This window comes from Hyaena hyaena, unplaced genomic scaffold (genome assembly GCF_003009895.1).
Source record: "Hyaena hyaena isolate Hyena2069 unplaced genomic scaffold, ASM300989v1 scaffold_706, whole genome shotgun sequence".
Lineage (NCBI taxonomy): Eukaryota > Metazoa > Chordata > Mammalia > Carnivora > Hyaenidae > Hyaena > Hyaena hyaena.
Genome location: NW_024081337.1, coordinates 343843 through 359329, shown reverse-complemented (window position 1 = coordinate 359329; position 15487 = coordinate 343843).

Genomic DNA, 15487 nt, shown 5'->3' with positions numbered 1-15487 from the left:
CTTTACAATCACCCTAACTTTATTTTTGGTTGTGGTTCTATTAACAGGTAACTAACTCAAAATTGAATAGAGAAAAAAAATTTTATAAAAAACATATAAGAAATCTGCATTAGATTTTGCATTCAGTCCTAAAACTTCTAGAACACTTATTAGAGTATTTACATTATCTTTCAGCAATGGAAGAAAAAATCACTGCATGTTACCACTAATATGCATTATGTTTCTAGCATAAATCTTTTTAAATAGCACTTAACCGTAAACCTTATGTAAATACTCATTATCAGTGCTTGACACATAGTAGATGCTAAAAAATATTTGATGCAAATATGAATAAATCGCAAAGTGAATTCCATAATATAAGTTTTCAATTAATCTCTATCAACCATCCACTGGAACAACTCGTGTGGTTTTAATGTGAGTAAACATGTTGCCAGTATTTTCTCTTTCTAGTCATCTTGTGAGGATTTGTAAATGGGATCTTTTTCAAATGTCAGTTTTATACATCCAAGGAAAACATGTATCCAACCTCAGCCTATTCAACTTTCTTGTGTGACCAGGCATTCAGGACCCTTCCTAGTCTGTCCCAAGAGACTTAGAATCCTAACGCTTTTCCCACTGTTCCTGGGCATGGGGCATGAACTCTCTCCATTCTTAAGAGAATAATCTACTAGTTCTTCCTGAAACATATCCAATTTACTTTAAACTTTGCATCTTTGTTGCTATTGAAGCCATTATGCTCTGGGTTCTTACAAATAATACTCATTCTTTAAGCCCCGGATCAAATCAGTCCTCTCCCAGGAAGCTTTCTCGACCACTGTGGTTTCTTTTCTCCGAATTCCGTCACTGAGTTATGACTCAACCATTCCTTTGTCTGGCATAGTGATGCATGTTTCTCCTGTCTCTCTAAATGGAAATAGAAATCCTAGATTCTTGTAGAAAAACTAGTTTGGTATTTGTATAGAAATGCTCAATATGTTTTAGTGGGTAAAATAAGCCGATCTGCTCTGCAGAATAATTAGCTCATAATTGGTCACATCTCTACTCAGCTGAAGCTCCGTGAGTGGCTATCGTGTAGAAATTGCATAGACGCTAGAAGAATTGATCTTGTCGGTTGAAACTGAGCAGTCTTTCCTCACCGTGTCAATCCCTTCTAGCCCCACTTCTATGCCAGAGAAGATTCCTGAATTGTTTTTTGGCATCTTCAGAATTACAGGTAGCTGAACTCTACCTGGTTGCAATTAATACCAACATGTGTGAATATACACCGTTATTCCAGCATCCAAGCCACATGCTGCTATGTTAGTGTAAGATTAAAAAATAAACAAAAACAAAAACAAAAAATAAACTCCCTTTTGCTAAAATACAAAATGTAATTTGATTTTTCTTTTCAGCTTTTATAGTTTTCGGCGGAAAGGCAGATATCACTAATTCAGTAAATGCTATTCTAGTCTACATTTTGGTATGAAAAAATCAAGATTACATTATAAAAATTTTAAGGTACTTATTTTGAAAATTGACAGTCTTAATTTCTTTACAAGGATTTCAAGAGATCAGTCATCTATTTATATATTCTGGAATTCTGCTATACACAGAGGACCTCATTGCTTGAACTTTCCTTCTCTTTATACATAGACATTTTTATAAAATATTCATAAGAAATTGTTGACTATAGGACTATGGCAATTCTCTTGAGTGATCCTGGGAGTTTTCCAGTCAATGAGCTCCATGCGGCTCTGGCAGCATGAGCTATGCTCCATAAATCAGGCTAAAACCACTTTATGCTGTTTTTAAAATTACTGCTATCAACAAAACCCATGAGCCTGAATTACTTAATCTATGCAGATGTTGTTAACTGCATTAATTATTTAATTCTGACAATAAAACAGCAGTTCTATTTGCCTTAACACAGACCATTCATGCTGCTAATTTTTGAAAGGACATTTAACAATATGACCACTAGATGGGAGTAGACAACTTTTTAAACTACATACAGCACAGTATGAAATGGTAGTTGCTAAACTTAGAAGTAAGGTAATATTAGGTTACTGTATTGCATTTCTAACCAAAGCTTGTGAAATACCTTTTGTTAACTAGTGTATGTTACATTAAAATTGAATTACTTTCCTAGAGAACTGAATTGATTTAAAGGAACTTTCTTCATTGCAGCACATTTTTATGATTTCATAATGAATAAATTATATAGGAGTTTTTTTATCCTGTCCTTTTATTGACATGAAAACCAATTTTGTATCCTAGTTAGATAGCCACTATTTTGATGAATCAAATGGTCCCGTCTGAAATATGATTGTATTTTTAAATAATCATATAAAGTAGAAATTAACAAAAGGAATTGCGTAGATTATTGTCCTCTTTAGACTGCTAGTTAATTGATTACTTCATGCACATGTGTTGAATATTAAGCTTCCCAAATCAGACATGTGCATAAAGCAAAATGCCTTTTTTTTTTTCACCAGGACATAGTGAGCCGTGGCAGGTCAATGAAATTATAATTGGTTCTAATTAGCACTCTTCAAGCTGTTAATTTTTTTTTAACCTGCATCTAAATCACACAAGAAGAAAGGTAAAAAAATGTCTTAGGAACTAACAAAAATGCCCCAAATACATTTTGAATATTTGAGTGAACATCTCCCAAACTTAAATTTTGGTTTTTGTTTGTTTGTTTACTTAGTTGTTTGTTTTGGTATATCTTTTGCTTGATCTCTGAAATAAAAGTTCATTTTAAATTGCACTGTTTTTTTCCCAGAAAAAGCAAGTAAGCATGTCATTGTAACAGTCATGCTCTTTTTGTTATTGCTGTTATCATTTATAGCTACATGGGGAGTGAGGTCATTAACTTGAGGCAAATGTCACATTTGCTGCATAAGCTTTGAGCTTTCTTACTTTGCTTTGTTTCAAGAAATGTTTGAAATCTCTCAGTTTCTAACTGCAGTTGTCTTTAGTAAGGTCTGCCACACATGTGAGATGAACATGAAACTATGTTCATTGTGCGATGCAAGTTGACAAAAAAAATTAGATATAAAAAATTAGATACAAAAAAAATTCTCATATGTATGTTGGATGTAAAAAAAAATCCTTTAAATGCATGGCCACAGTGTCTAATAAAATAAACTCTCTATAATATTTTTCCTATGTGCTGAGGTTCACCTCTGTTTTTACAATGTGAATTTTTTAATGTCAAAACTTCGTAAAATGTCTCAACAGATATGACAATTGGAACTGTTCTTCCAGGTTTGTTTTCTTTATCATGCCAATACGCTCTTTAGCAACCACTCTCAATTCAGGATTTATATTTATAGTAATGTGTTTTACTTTATTTCTGATTATTTCATACAGATTTCATTACCAGTTTAGTTCCTAATAAGATCATCTCTGTTTAAGAAATTATTCCTAAGATTCATCTCTTATTCTAGGTTTCTTCCATTTGATCCTGTCACCACAATTCTCCTATTTTCATTTCGCATCACAGTTATTTGTTTAATAAATTTACAGTAGATGTGTAACATAACTATGTTGGCAAAAAATGTTAACTTTTATTCCAGTGCTAATATTTTTTTTCTTAGATTTAATATTATCTATTTTAAAATATAGAAAAATGCCAATGTAAAATGCTAAAACCTGCTTTTTATGGCAACTGTGAAATTTTAAATAATACTTGCAGTAACTATTAAATACCTCTATTATCCCCTTAACTTGCAATAATGTCTGCCAAATGATGAGCCAGACAAAGTAGTCTTTGTAAGGTAAGAAATTAGATTTTAGAAGTTCTAATCAGATTTAAATATCTGCAGTATGCCACTTTAAGAAAGTTGAATCATGTGGCAACATTTTTAACAGTGAAATTAATGCTATGAGTCAATAATATATTTTTTACATTTTATACTATACATTTTTATATTTTAATATATTTTCTATCAGACAGATGATATAAAAATGCATATTGAATCAGCTTTGACTATCAAATATATCCCATTAAGATGTTATTTTTTATGGCACAAGAGATTTAAAAGGTTGATAAATTTAGTTCAGTAAAACAAATGTAATATCATGAGAAAAGCTACAAGGAAAATGTGAATTCAAAAATAAATCTGATTTAATTTCATGTTTAAATGGCCCTGATGACACATCTTCAGAAAATACTTATATTTATACACCTCAGTAAAAGGACTAGAAAGTGAAAGCTTACTATTAAACGATGATTGCTTTAGCCTTTTGTTACTAAAATTGAAGCAATCATATTTGATTATGGAATTCCCAGTTTTGACATTTTTAAACTAACAATTTAAAGTGAATTATTTAATTGAAATGACTTATTATAATATTGGTAAGAGTTGGATTGGTTTATATTTTGCAAATCAGTTTGAAATATTTGTGGAAAGAAATTTTATCAAAGGTCTGTATAATAATTGGGCAGGAGAAATCGTATTCTAGATTACCACTTGTTATCATGTGTAGGATCTTAACATTGCTAAAATCTTTGTCTGTTTATAGTCAGCATGCTTTTGGCACATAGACAGCATTCTATATCTTCCAGTTAGCTGATTCATATTATTGTTCTGTAGTTGTAAATATCAATGAGGCAAATATATTTTAACATAGCTGAATATTTACAGAACATATATTTTAATTTCTACAAAGTATTTTATACTTTTTCACTTACATAAAAATTGAGATGTCTTAATAGAAACCTTCTATCTCTACCCATGTGTTTTAATTCATAGCCTCATAGTCAATCATAAATACAGCAGAAAACACCAAATTGACCTTGCTGGAGACAATTGAGTCAGGTCACATGGAATTCGGCTCCAGTTTTTGTTGTTTTTCTAAAGTGTCCAGTTTTAGAAAAACTGCACTAATCCTAGAGACAGCAAGTCATCTTCAGTTCCAGTATGTAAATTGGAAACACAGCCAAGAAATACGTGGAGGTACAAAATACACTAAAAGAGAAACTAGACACGAGAGTCCCCTAAATTTTTCCTATAATATGCCTACATTTTATTTTCTTGAATTAAAGTTCAAAGTGTTATTGCCTGGGAACAGAACAATAACTTACACCACAGGCAGGAGACTCGGCTCCACCCTTTACCTGCTGTGAAACCATCTGCAAGCTCCTTCATCTTCTGAGTACCTCAGTTTCTCTATCTATCTGATGAGGAGAGAGAGCACCGCCTGCCCTCTCTGCTACTTTTTTTTCCCTTAAATCACAGAAATGTTAGCAGAATTCATGAAATCGGTTTTGCAAAGACACATTCAGCCCTGGGGAGAGGGTGAGGGTAATGTTCTGAGGAAATATAACATGATAGCAAAGAAAATGTCCTTACAAGTATTTGTAAGAGCTTAACAGAACAATCAGTGTGTATTCAAAGAATGCAGCAATTTAGGGTATCTGACTTTTCTGCCTGCAAACCTGAAACTGTGGAGAACTCCCTCATAATTGCCAGTTAATGCTGTCTGAGGATTACACAACTTCAATAACTAAATAGCTTAATTGCTATAAATATTTTTGGCCAAAGCTTAAAAGAAATCTGTTTATTTTCATTTAAGTTATTAGCAAAATTGTATGTCATGAAGAGGTAGAAGAAACATTGTCTTCTGCTTTTGCTGTTAGTGGTGGTGGTGGCAGATGTTATATTCTATTTTGTCTTTTTTGTTTAGTGATAGTTATTTAAATTTAGGAATGTGTATATAGCTGAAAGCTGACCTGCAAGTACCCCTGCTGTGCATTTTCCAAATTGGGAAATTGTATAAAATTTATATTTTCAAAATGTTGTATATGAATGAAAAGTATAGTGCAGCTGTAATTATGGAAATTGACCTCAATGAATGTAGAAATCAAAAGTACAGAGCCACAAAAAATGCCACATAAGAAAAAGATATACATACTGGTCTCAGGAGCCATTTTACTCTAATCAGTCAAAACCCAATCTCAAGTCTTATTCTGTTAAACAAACACTAAGTAGGAAAAGTGATTGTCCCTTACCTGCGAAATGAAACAGTCAGGTAATTTTTCATAGCTTAAGAATTTAAATAAGTAAATACATATTATATACTGTATCTTGTTCTCTGGTCACAATAAATATACCTCACAGAAAATTGTGATTCAAAGTAGAGTTGAGTGGGAACCAGCGCATGGAGTGCATTACAAAAGTCAAAGAAGACCAGAGGTAAAATTAAAAATGCTGTGGCTTCAGCATTTGCAGAGAGAGTAGAGCAAGCCTCTCTAAATAAGCTTATTTGATTTGGGATTTTTCCAAGCTTGCTTAACATAAACTACACTTTAATTCCAGAATAATCAGCCAGAGGGAATGGTTTTATAGTCGACACATAAGGTTTGAAATACTTGGACTTCCTGCAACCACAGGTTCAAATCCCAGCAGTGCTCCATTCTTTGGTGGTGGCTGAGTTAAGTACCATGCACGTGTATGTACATGTGTGAGGGGATTTTTTACAGATGAAGCGTCCAAAATGAGAGCATTGGTTGCACTGTGTGAAGATCCCAATGCAATTTTCCTAAGAACAGAGTGTGTGGCTCATGAATGACTGCAGCTTCTGGGAATCTTGCCAAAAACCTAGGGCAACCGAGAGTGTGGCTTTGCTCTAAAGGAGATTAAACTCCCTATTTAAAAGCTCCCTATACTCCACCATTGTGAGGGTTACACTCATTATTTTTTCCATGTTAGATGGTGAGTTAATACACATGCCTAAAATGCAATATCTTAATTCTCCTCTCCCTCCCTGTCTGACAGAGTTGGTAGACTTAACCACCACATGCAGCATTCAAGGTTATTGATTTTCAACAGCACACACAAAATGCTACTGCAAAGGAAGTATTGTGTGCACTGGATGGATAACCATGTAACAGACAAAAAGAGACCCATAACAGTTAGCTCAATAAGAATACAAAAATAAATATATATTTTTAAAACTAAGGAAATTAGGTCAGTTTCTGTGTGAATCATTTAGTTGCATGGATTCTAATTCTGGACTGTGGCTCCTAAATATCACTATTTGTCACAAGGATTAGGTGAGAGGATATGGATAAATTAATACTTGATACCTTTTTTGAGTTCATTTCCTATATGCACTGGTAAATGTAGTTTCACTTATATATTTTTGAGGGATTAGATCAACAATAAATACAGCTTTCTAGCTTTTTTCCTATGGGTATTGATCAGGTTAACCCTTCTTTATTTAAGAGAGAGATTTGTTTTATAGGAACATCTAATATTTCTGGAATTCAATCATAAGAAAGTGAAATGGGGCTTAATGAGGAACAAACTTTTTCTTCCCCCTGTTACTGGTATTTTCCAATTGGTGCCTTTTACTCTTTAAAAGAAGTCAGTTCTAATTTAATCATATGATACTGTATGCGTTTAACATAGAATAAATATGATATAGGCTTCCAACATACCTTTTCCCCTATTTTAAATTAAATTCAATAAATTATTCACCGTTGAAAATGCAGTAACATCTCAATTCATAAAAATTTTATGACCAATTGACATGATGGATTTAAATGTTCTCAGGGGCGCCTGGGTGGCTCGGTCAGTTGAGCATCTGACTTCGGCTCAGGTCATGATCTCACGATTTGTGAGTTCAAGCCCCACATCGAGTTCTGTGCAGACAGCTCAGAGCCTGCAGCCTGCTTCAGAATCTGTCTCTGCCCCTCCTCTGCTTGCACTCTGTCTCTCAACAATAATTAAGTGTTAAATAAAAAAACATAAATAAATATTCTCTGAAAAATATAAAACCCCGTGGAAGCATAAAATGTTATTAATTTTTCTAATTCTAAAACCGTATTAAAATTAGCAGTTTTCAACAACACTAAAGGAAAGAAGAAAATAAGAAACAAAATATTGGTTGTACAGATACTTCAGTGAATAATAGATTGTAAAACAAAGCATGATAAATATAATTATACTAAATATACATATTTAGTATATATTTATATACTAAATAAATGATAAATACAGTTATACTAAATTCAGAGTAGCATGTCTTACTGAGAATTGGAGATGTAATTTGATTTACCAGTATACTCTATTTTGTGATTTTTAAAAATCTATTCTTGGACATAGAATTTTAGAAAAACGAGGCTGTTTTATACTATCATTTAAAAATAACATCGATTTGGTGTAGTAGCAAGGTCAAGAGCTCTAAATGTGACAGACGAGGTATCAATGTTTGTTTTGCCCTTTCATTTAAATACATAAGGTTGAAGGTATAATTATTCACAGGTGGCATAATTATCTCCATAAAAAATCAAAAATATACAAATAAGCTATAATTTCTAAAAATATTTTACTATTCGATATATTAAAAATCTTAATATAAAGCTCAGTTCCATTTCTATATGCCAGCAACAACAACCAAAACACTCTGTTAGACAACATAATTTTAAAAGTATGCCATTTATAGTTACATCAGAAATAAGGTTTCTAGAAGAATATTAACATGCTTTTTCAAAGAGAATTTAAATGCTTCATTGGGAGAAACTAAATAAGACAAATAAATTGAGACATGTACCAGATTCAAAGACAGGAAGATTCTATTAATATAAATGTCAATACTCCGCAAACGGATTTACAGATTTGATACATTTTACATCAAAATCCCTAGTTTATTTTGTGGATCTAGTCAAGATGATTCTGAAGTTTACATGTGAGATAAAACGCAACAATTTTCTAAGATATTCCTATGAAGAAGAAGGAGAGGGTAAACGCCTCACGAGATACCATCAATTATTAAAGCATTATGGTAAACAAGACAGTGGCATTGGCGTATAAACCAAAAAAAAAAATATCAAGAAATAGAATAGAAAGCCCCAAATCAATCCACAAATACATGGATTTTGATTTATCATGGAGTTGGCTTTGGTTCTATATGAATTGGCAAACTTAAAAAAATGATGTTGGTATGATTCCTACTGTTCATGCCTCGGGATATAAGTAAATCATTTCCAGGTGGATTAAAAACTTTAATATGAAAGAAAAAGCAATCAAAATTGTAGAAGACAACACAGATGAATACTTGTGACCTCTAGAAATTAATTTTTTAGGAATCAATAGCAAAGGTAAAATAGGGATTAATTTGACAACACTAATATTTAAAATTTCAGTTGTTCAAAATATCAAATAGAAAATAAAATGCCAAGGTAGAAGCAGAAAGAATATTTGCAACCTATAGCTGACCAAAATGAAAAATAATAAAAGAAAAAATGACTATTCAAAAGATAAACAATCAAAAGCCTTGAATAAGCATATGAAAATTAGCCTCTCGACATGCAGATATTCTACAACTATTAGTAACTAAGGAAATATTATTTTAAGCCAATGAAATACAATTTCACACTCAGGAGATTTGCAAAACTAAAAGACATTTGACAAAAGGAAGTAAAGATGAAGCAATGGAAAATCTGGAATGTAGTACTGATGATGACTTTGGGTTAGTAGAGCAATTGGGAGGGGGAAAATGCCATGATCTAATAAAACTGAAGATGGGTGTATTAATGATCCAGCAAATACTTTTCTTGGTATTCACCTTAGAAAATTTGTGTACCTGGAGACATGTATCTTAATGTTTGTGGAAGCACTACTTATCTTAGCCCAAAATAGAAAACATATCAATTGTCCATGAACAGTTGTGTCTATAAACAAACAATGATATATAAAGGAATTCTACACATCAGTATAAGTGAATAAATGACAGCTATAAAAAATAAATGATTCAATCACTGGAATGAAATGGATGTCAGAAAAACCAAATTGCAGATAAATGTACAGGGTTGATTCAATTTATATAAACTTACAAACTATGAAAAACCAAATAATATATTATTAAGGGTAAAATAATTTTAGTAAAATAGTAAATAAAAGTAAAGAAATCATAAACATGAGATTAAGGTAATAGGTTATCTCAGTAAAGAAAAGGATGGGATGGAAAAAAAGTTTTGAAAGGGATTTCAAAATAATGGAAACATTTTATTCCTCAAGCAGCATGTCTTGTAATAGGTATTGTATTCATAGTATTATTAGACTATGTAATTAAATATATGTGATAGATATGTCTGTATCTGTGTTTATATAGGAATATATAAATTATTTTGCATCTTTAATACTTAACAGATGTTTTTTATGCCTCAGAAAAAAATAACAAATAGTCATAAAATTATCTTTTAGTAAAAACTTTTTAGTCAGGTTGTTGCAACTGTAGTCATACTAGAACATTTGTACTTGACAACGTTTTAAGTACATTCTGTACTTGGGCAACATTTTGAGTACATTCTAGGCTTCCTTTTCTGACACGTGAACTGAAATTGTGACACTGGACTTCACTGATATATGATAAGAGGAATCTCTCATGAAATATTCATGGTATTCCTAGTTGAGATATTCTTGAATGCTACATTCACTACATCACCCAGTTTCTCTCATCAGGACCAATGAAAAAGATTCCACTTAGCACTTAGTTTAAAAAAACAAAAAAGAATTATTTCCTGAATAAACATTTTCTAAATTAAGAGTGTGGACCTTAGGATGTCTTCCAACAATGTATAATGTAGCTGTGAATCTTTTCCTTACTTTTTCTGGCTTTGAGGCCTTATAGAGCCTTTGCATGGCCTACTTTTTTTTCACCAAATAAGGATTTATAGGAGGGATTTGTATATTTCCCCATTATTTCACATTACTCTCCAGCATTTATTTTCCTTTTATTTCCTGAAATGGGTATATTTTATTTTATTCCATATTGCATATATGCATATATAAGCTCTTGCACATTCTTTTTTTTAATGAATCAAGCTGTAAATAATTGGCTTAAAATTTTAAACAGTATTTAAAATCTTGTGATTCTAGCTTATATCACTGAAAAATTGAAATCTGAATTTTTGAGAATGTTTGTCTACGTAGATGATATTGACAAAATGACATTAGTTTTCAATATTGAATAATTATGATATGAAAAAAATTTGTTAGGGGCACCTGCGTGACTCAGTCGGTTAAGTTTTCGACTTCCACTCAGGTCATGATCTCACCGTTTGTGGGTTTAAGCCCTGCGTCGGGCTCTGGGCTGACAGCCAGCTCAGAGCCCAGAGACTGCTTCAGATTCTGTCTCCCTCTCTCTCTGACCCTCCTCTGCTCACACTGTTTCTCTCTCTCTCTCTCAGAAATAAATAAACATTTAAAAAATTTGGTTAGTCATTTATAAAAGTCATGTAAAAAAAACTCCCCATAGAAATGTGGATATATTGGGGTGCCTGGGTGGCTCAGTCGGTTAAGCATCCGACTTTGGCTTAGGTCATGATCTCACCGTTTGTGGGTTCGCCCCGCGTCGGACTCTGTGCTGAAGACTAGCTCAGAGCCTGGAGCCTGTTTCAGATTCTGTATCTCCCTTTCTCTCTGACCCTCCCCTGTTCATGCTTTCTCTCTCTCTCTGTCAGAAATAAATAAAAACATTAAAAATTTTAAAAAAAGACAAGTGTATATATTGCTTTTTTAATAGTTCTTAAAGAGACAAGTATCAAGAAGCTGCATTGAAAACATATTGAATATTAACATGAAGAATACAGGCATATTCATTATGGAAAATAAGAGAGAAAAATACAAATACTTAGAATGCATTAGATAGAAACAAGGCAAACCAAACCAAAAAAAAAACCAAAAAGAAACAACGACAATATTCCTTGATATCTAAAGCACTTAAAACCATTGAGAGCTGTCTGCTCAAACAGGCCTAAACTGGACTGACGCTTCTAATCACATATTTGAAAATCAAACAAATATCTCACAAGTATTTTTTAAGTTTGTATTTAAATTCTAGTTTGTTCACATACAGTGAAATATAATATTAGTTTCAGGTGTACAATATCATGATTCAACATTTCCATACAACACCCGGTGCTCATTGCAAGTCTCACAGACATTTTTAAAACAACAAACTCAATGGCTTAAGACATACAATTACATCAACACATTGGTGCAGGGGAGCATAGCCAACTTTTCCTGTGTTTGGCATCATGTAAAGGATGACTCAGCATGGCCTCTCCTTTCTTCAGTAGTAATTAGGGGAGTGTATATATTAGTCTTGCCTAGGCTTTGAAAGAAGCTATCAAAAAGTGATTTCTATCATTGAGCACTCAACTTTACATACAACTACAATACTATGCTTTCCTTTCCAGACCACCTCCATTTCACTACTAACATAATAGGATAAAGTTACACCATATCGCAGAAGCACAAGAAATGCCATGCAGAAACCTCAGTATCCAATGTCCCATGCATTTCCAGAGTGCTTTGGAAAAACATTCTTTTTGCAGCTTCAATGATATAGCTTCTCTTTCTTTCTGTCTGTCTCTTTCTTCTCTCATTTTTTTTATTTGTTTTGCCTTTTTTTTTTAAATATTCTTTTTACTTATTTCTAGGAGAGAGAGAGACACAGCGTGAGCAGGGGAGGGTCAGAGAGAGAGGGAGACACAGAATCTGAAACAGTCTCCAGGCTCTGAGCTGTCAGCACAGAGCCCGACGCGGGGCTCAAACCCACGAACCGTGAGATCATGGCCCTGAGCCGAAGTCGGACGCTTAACCGACTGAGCCACCCAGGCGCCCCTCTGCCTTTCTTTCAATTACAATTATCACCTGCTTATTACTGATTTTTCAGTTCTGCGTCCTCAACGTCGTCTTCATCCATTTCCAACCTCAAGTCTCTCCACAGGGCTCCCCCTCATGTCATTTCACACTCAAAACTCTTAAAACAGAATCTGTCAGTCATGTTTTACAAAACCTCTGTCACCAGGGGGGTAGCCTTCTCTAGATCCCCATGTTCACTTTGGCTCTTCCCTCTCCTCTCCTCTCTTCCATCTCCCACGTTGTGTGAGTTGTCAAATTCCATTGCGCCCTCCTTATCTGACCTCTCGTCTCATTAACCATGTCCATAACCCGGTTTATGAACCTTGTGCTTGTGCCATTGGAATAACCAGTTCCCTGCTTTCTTCTTCTACCCTTTTATACCCTGTATACCAATGCCAGATCATTCCTTCTGGACTGTCTATTAAATCATATCATTTCCTTGATCACTGGCCACTCACTGTCTCAGGAGGAAATCCATCCATGGATTCCAGGCCCGCTCGGCTTTCTTGAGGAAGCTACCATTCCAAATATCCTGGTCTCATTTCTTAGCCCCAAATATACCTCCACAAATTCAAATCTTACTCAAGGATTTAAGAACCGTCTCAGGTCTTTATCTTCTAAGAGAATACACAGTCCTCATTAATGGCCTGTGAAAGTTTGCAGAAATGTCCTTATTATTGTCCCTTAAGCTTAAAAATTATTTGAGTTTTATGCAAATGAAAAGGAAAGTTCATGAGAAGCCTTACATAGTACTTGAAACTTAGAAGGATACATGTTAGCTTTCTTCCCAATGAGATGGTGACGTTACCAGTTGGAAGGAATAATTTCTTCTTTGTTGTCACCCTGCATGTTTTGCGACCATCTGTGAGGAATGGCTCCCTCTCTAGTGAGCCAAGGATGAAATAGCCATGTCTTCGCAACCGCTATTAACCGCTATATGTTAAAACACACTCCCTGGAAATCAACATCAATCAGGATTTTCTGTTTGTTTCCTTTATGAGAATTTAAGGACAGAGCAAACATAAAGGAAAATGAAATGAAGAGTTGCCTAAAAACGATATGTAAATGATTCTCAAATAAGAATTTTGCCCGCTGGTTCATCAAGATCCCTGCCTGGGAATTGTTTGCTCAAGTTACACGCCGAGATCAAGGCTGGTGAGCTGATACATGGTCCATCTAATCTTCAGTCAGCTTTTATCCAAAGACCCTGGTAGTATATCTTTGATCTTGTTGTCATCTCTGTCCAAACAATCCTTAGCTTCCTAAAAGCAAGTGCCGCTGTGATCTGCATAGACCCTGGGATACTTAGCTAGCTTTCCCCAGGCTGATAAGATGTTTTCCTACCTCCATTCAAGAAATACTAGTCAATTACCTTAAGCAAATTACTTGCTTATTATTATAACCATGTTGGAAACAAATAAAAGAGGAAGAGCCAGAGAAAAGAATATCATTTGACTTTTTTTTTTCTTTTCTTAAAATTGAAGCCCTTGAGAGAAGGCTGGCATATCTCCTTATCTTAACTCTGTAAATTAAAAAAAATTTTTAATAAATACATATTCTTACATATGCATACATAATGAATTGTGGGCATACACAGCCCTATGTAATGAAGTTCATGGTTCATGGGGAAGAGCGTGGCAGTGTTTTCCTAAACTCTTCTTGCTCCGTCTCTGTAATGATGAGTCTGCCAGACGACCCGCAGCCGCTGACCAAACCCATCCCGAAGGGGGCTTTGCTTTGCAGACCCCACAGTCAGCCAGGTACCAGCGTCTGGAAGCTTTGCACATGCAAGTCCTCCGTAGCACCGGTGATGGCTGGCGTGTTTGGATCTGGCTGGAGCTGCTAGTAGAGCCGGAGATTTTAGGAAGAGTGAGGGGAAAATAAAAACAACCCATGCCGAATAAGGCAGGCCTTGGCTCCATTTCCCTGCCCCCGGGGGAGTCTGCATGTTGCCCCAGGCGGCAGAAGAAAGCACTGTAACTGTCCTGATTTTCTGAGAAGCCCATGTGCCTTTCAGGCTGAAATCTAAAAGGGTACCTGAGCAAGGGATTGATGTCAGAGAAAGGGACTCAGAAAAGGGAGGAGATGGGTAATTCTGGGAGCACCGTCCTTCCCTCCGTCAGAGATCTCTAGGTGCAGAAATGCTGACACAGGGAGATTGGGAACCATTACTTTCCACGTTCTCATCCTTGTGGACTTACATTTGGTTTTCCTATTTAGCTGTTTATTTTTACTTGAAAAGGGCAGTAAATGGTGACCTAAGGAACGTGTCCCGGGCCCTCTCCTGTTCCACCCCCTCCTCCGCTTGCACGCATTTGGCTTGGTTTGATTAACGGTGGCGCTGTGGTGGCGGGAGGCGCAGGTGGTTCAGGGCATCGAGGATCAAAGAACCCAAAGGTGCGAGGCCTCCAACAGCTGCAGCACTGCTTTGATCTTGGGTCGGGGTCTCTCCCCACACAGATCAAGAGCCCCCCCCCCCCCCCCCCCCCCCCCCCCCCCAGGCGGGAATTTGCATAACTGCCTTTTAGTCTGGTGGTCTACTTCCAGGTAGATGAGAATAGCAACAGGCTGATTGATGGAAGACACCGCAATNTGAGCTGTCAGCACAGAGCCCGACGCGGGGCTCGAACCCACGAACCGCGAGATCATGACCCAAGCGAAAGTCGGACGCTTAACCGACTAAGCCACCCAGGCGCCCCTGTTTTGTCTTTTTTTAAGGTGCCCTAGAAGTTCAATCCACATCTCTCTATTTTTTAAATGTGCACTTGTTTTTGAGAGAGTACAAGCAGGGGAGGGGTAGAGAGAAGTGGACTGAGGATCCCAAGTGCTCTGCACTGACAGCAACA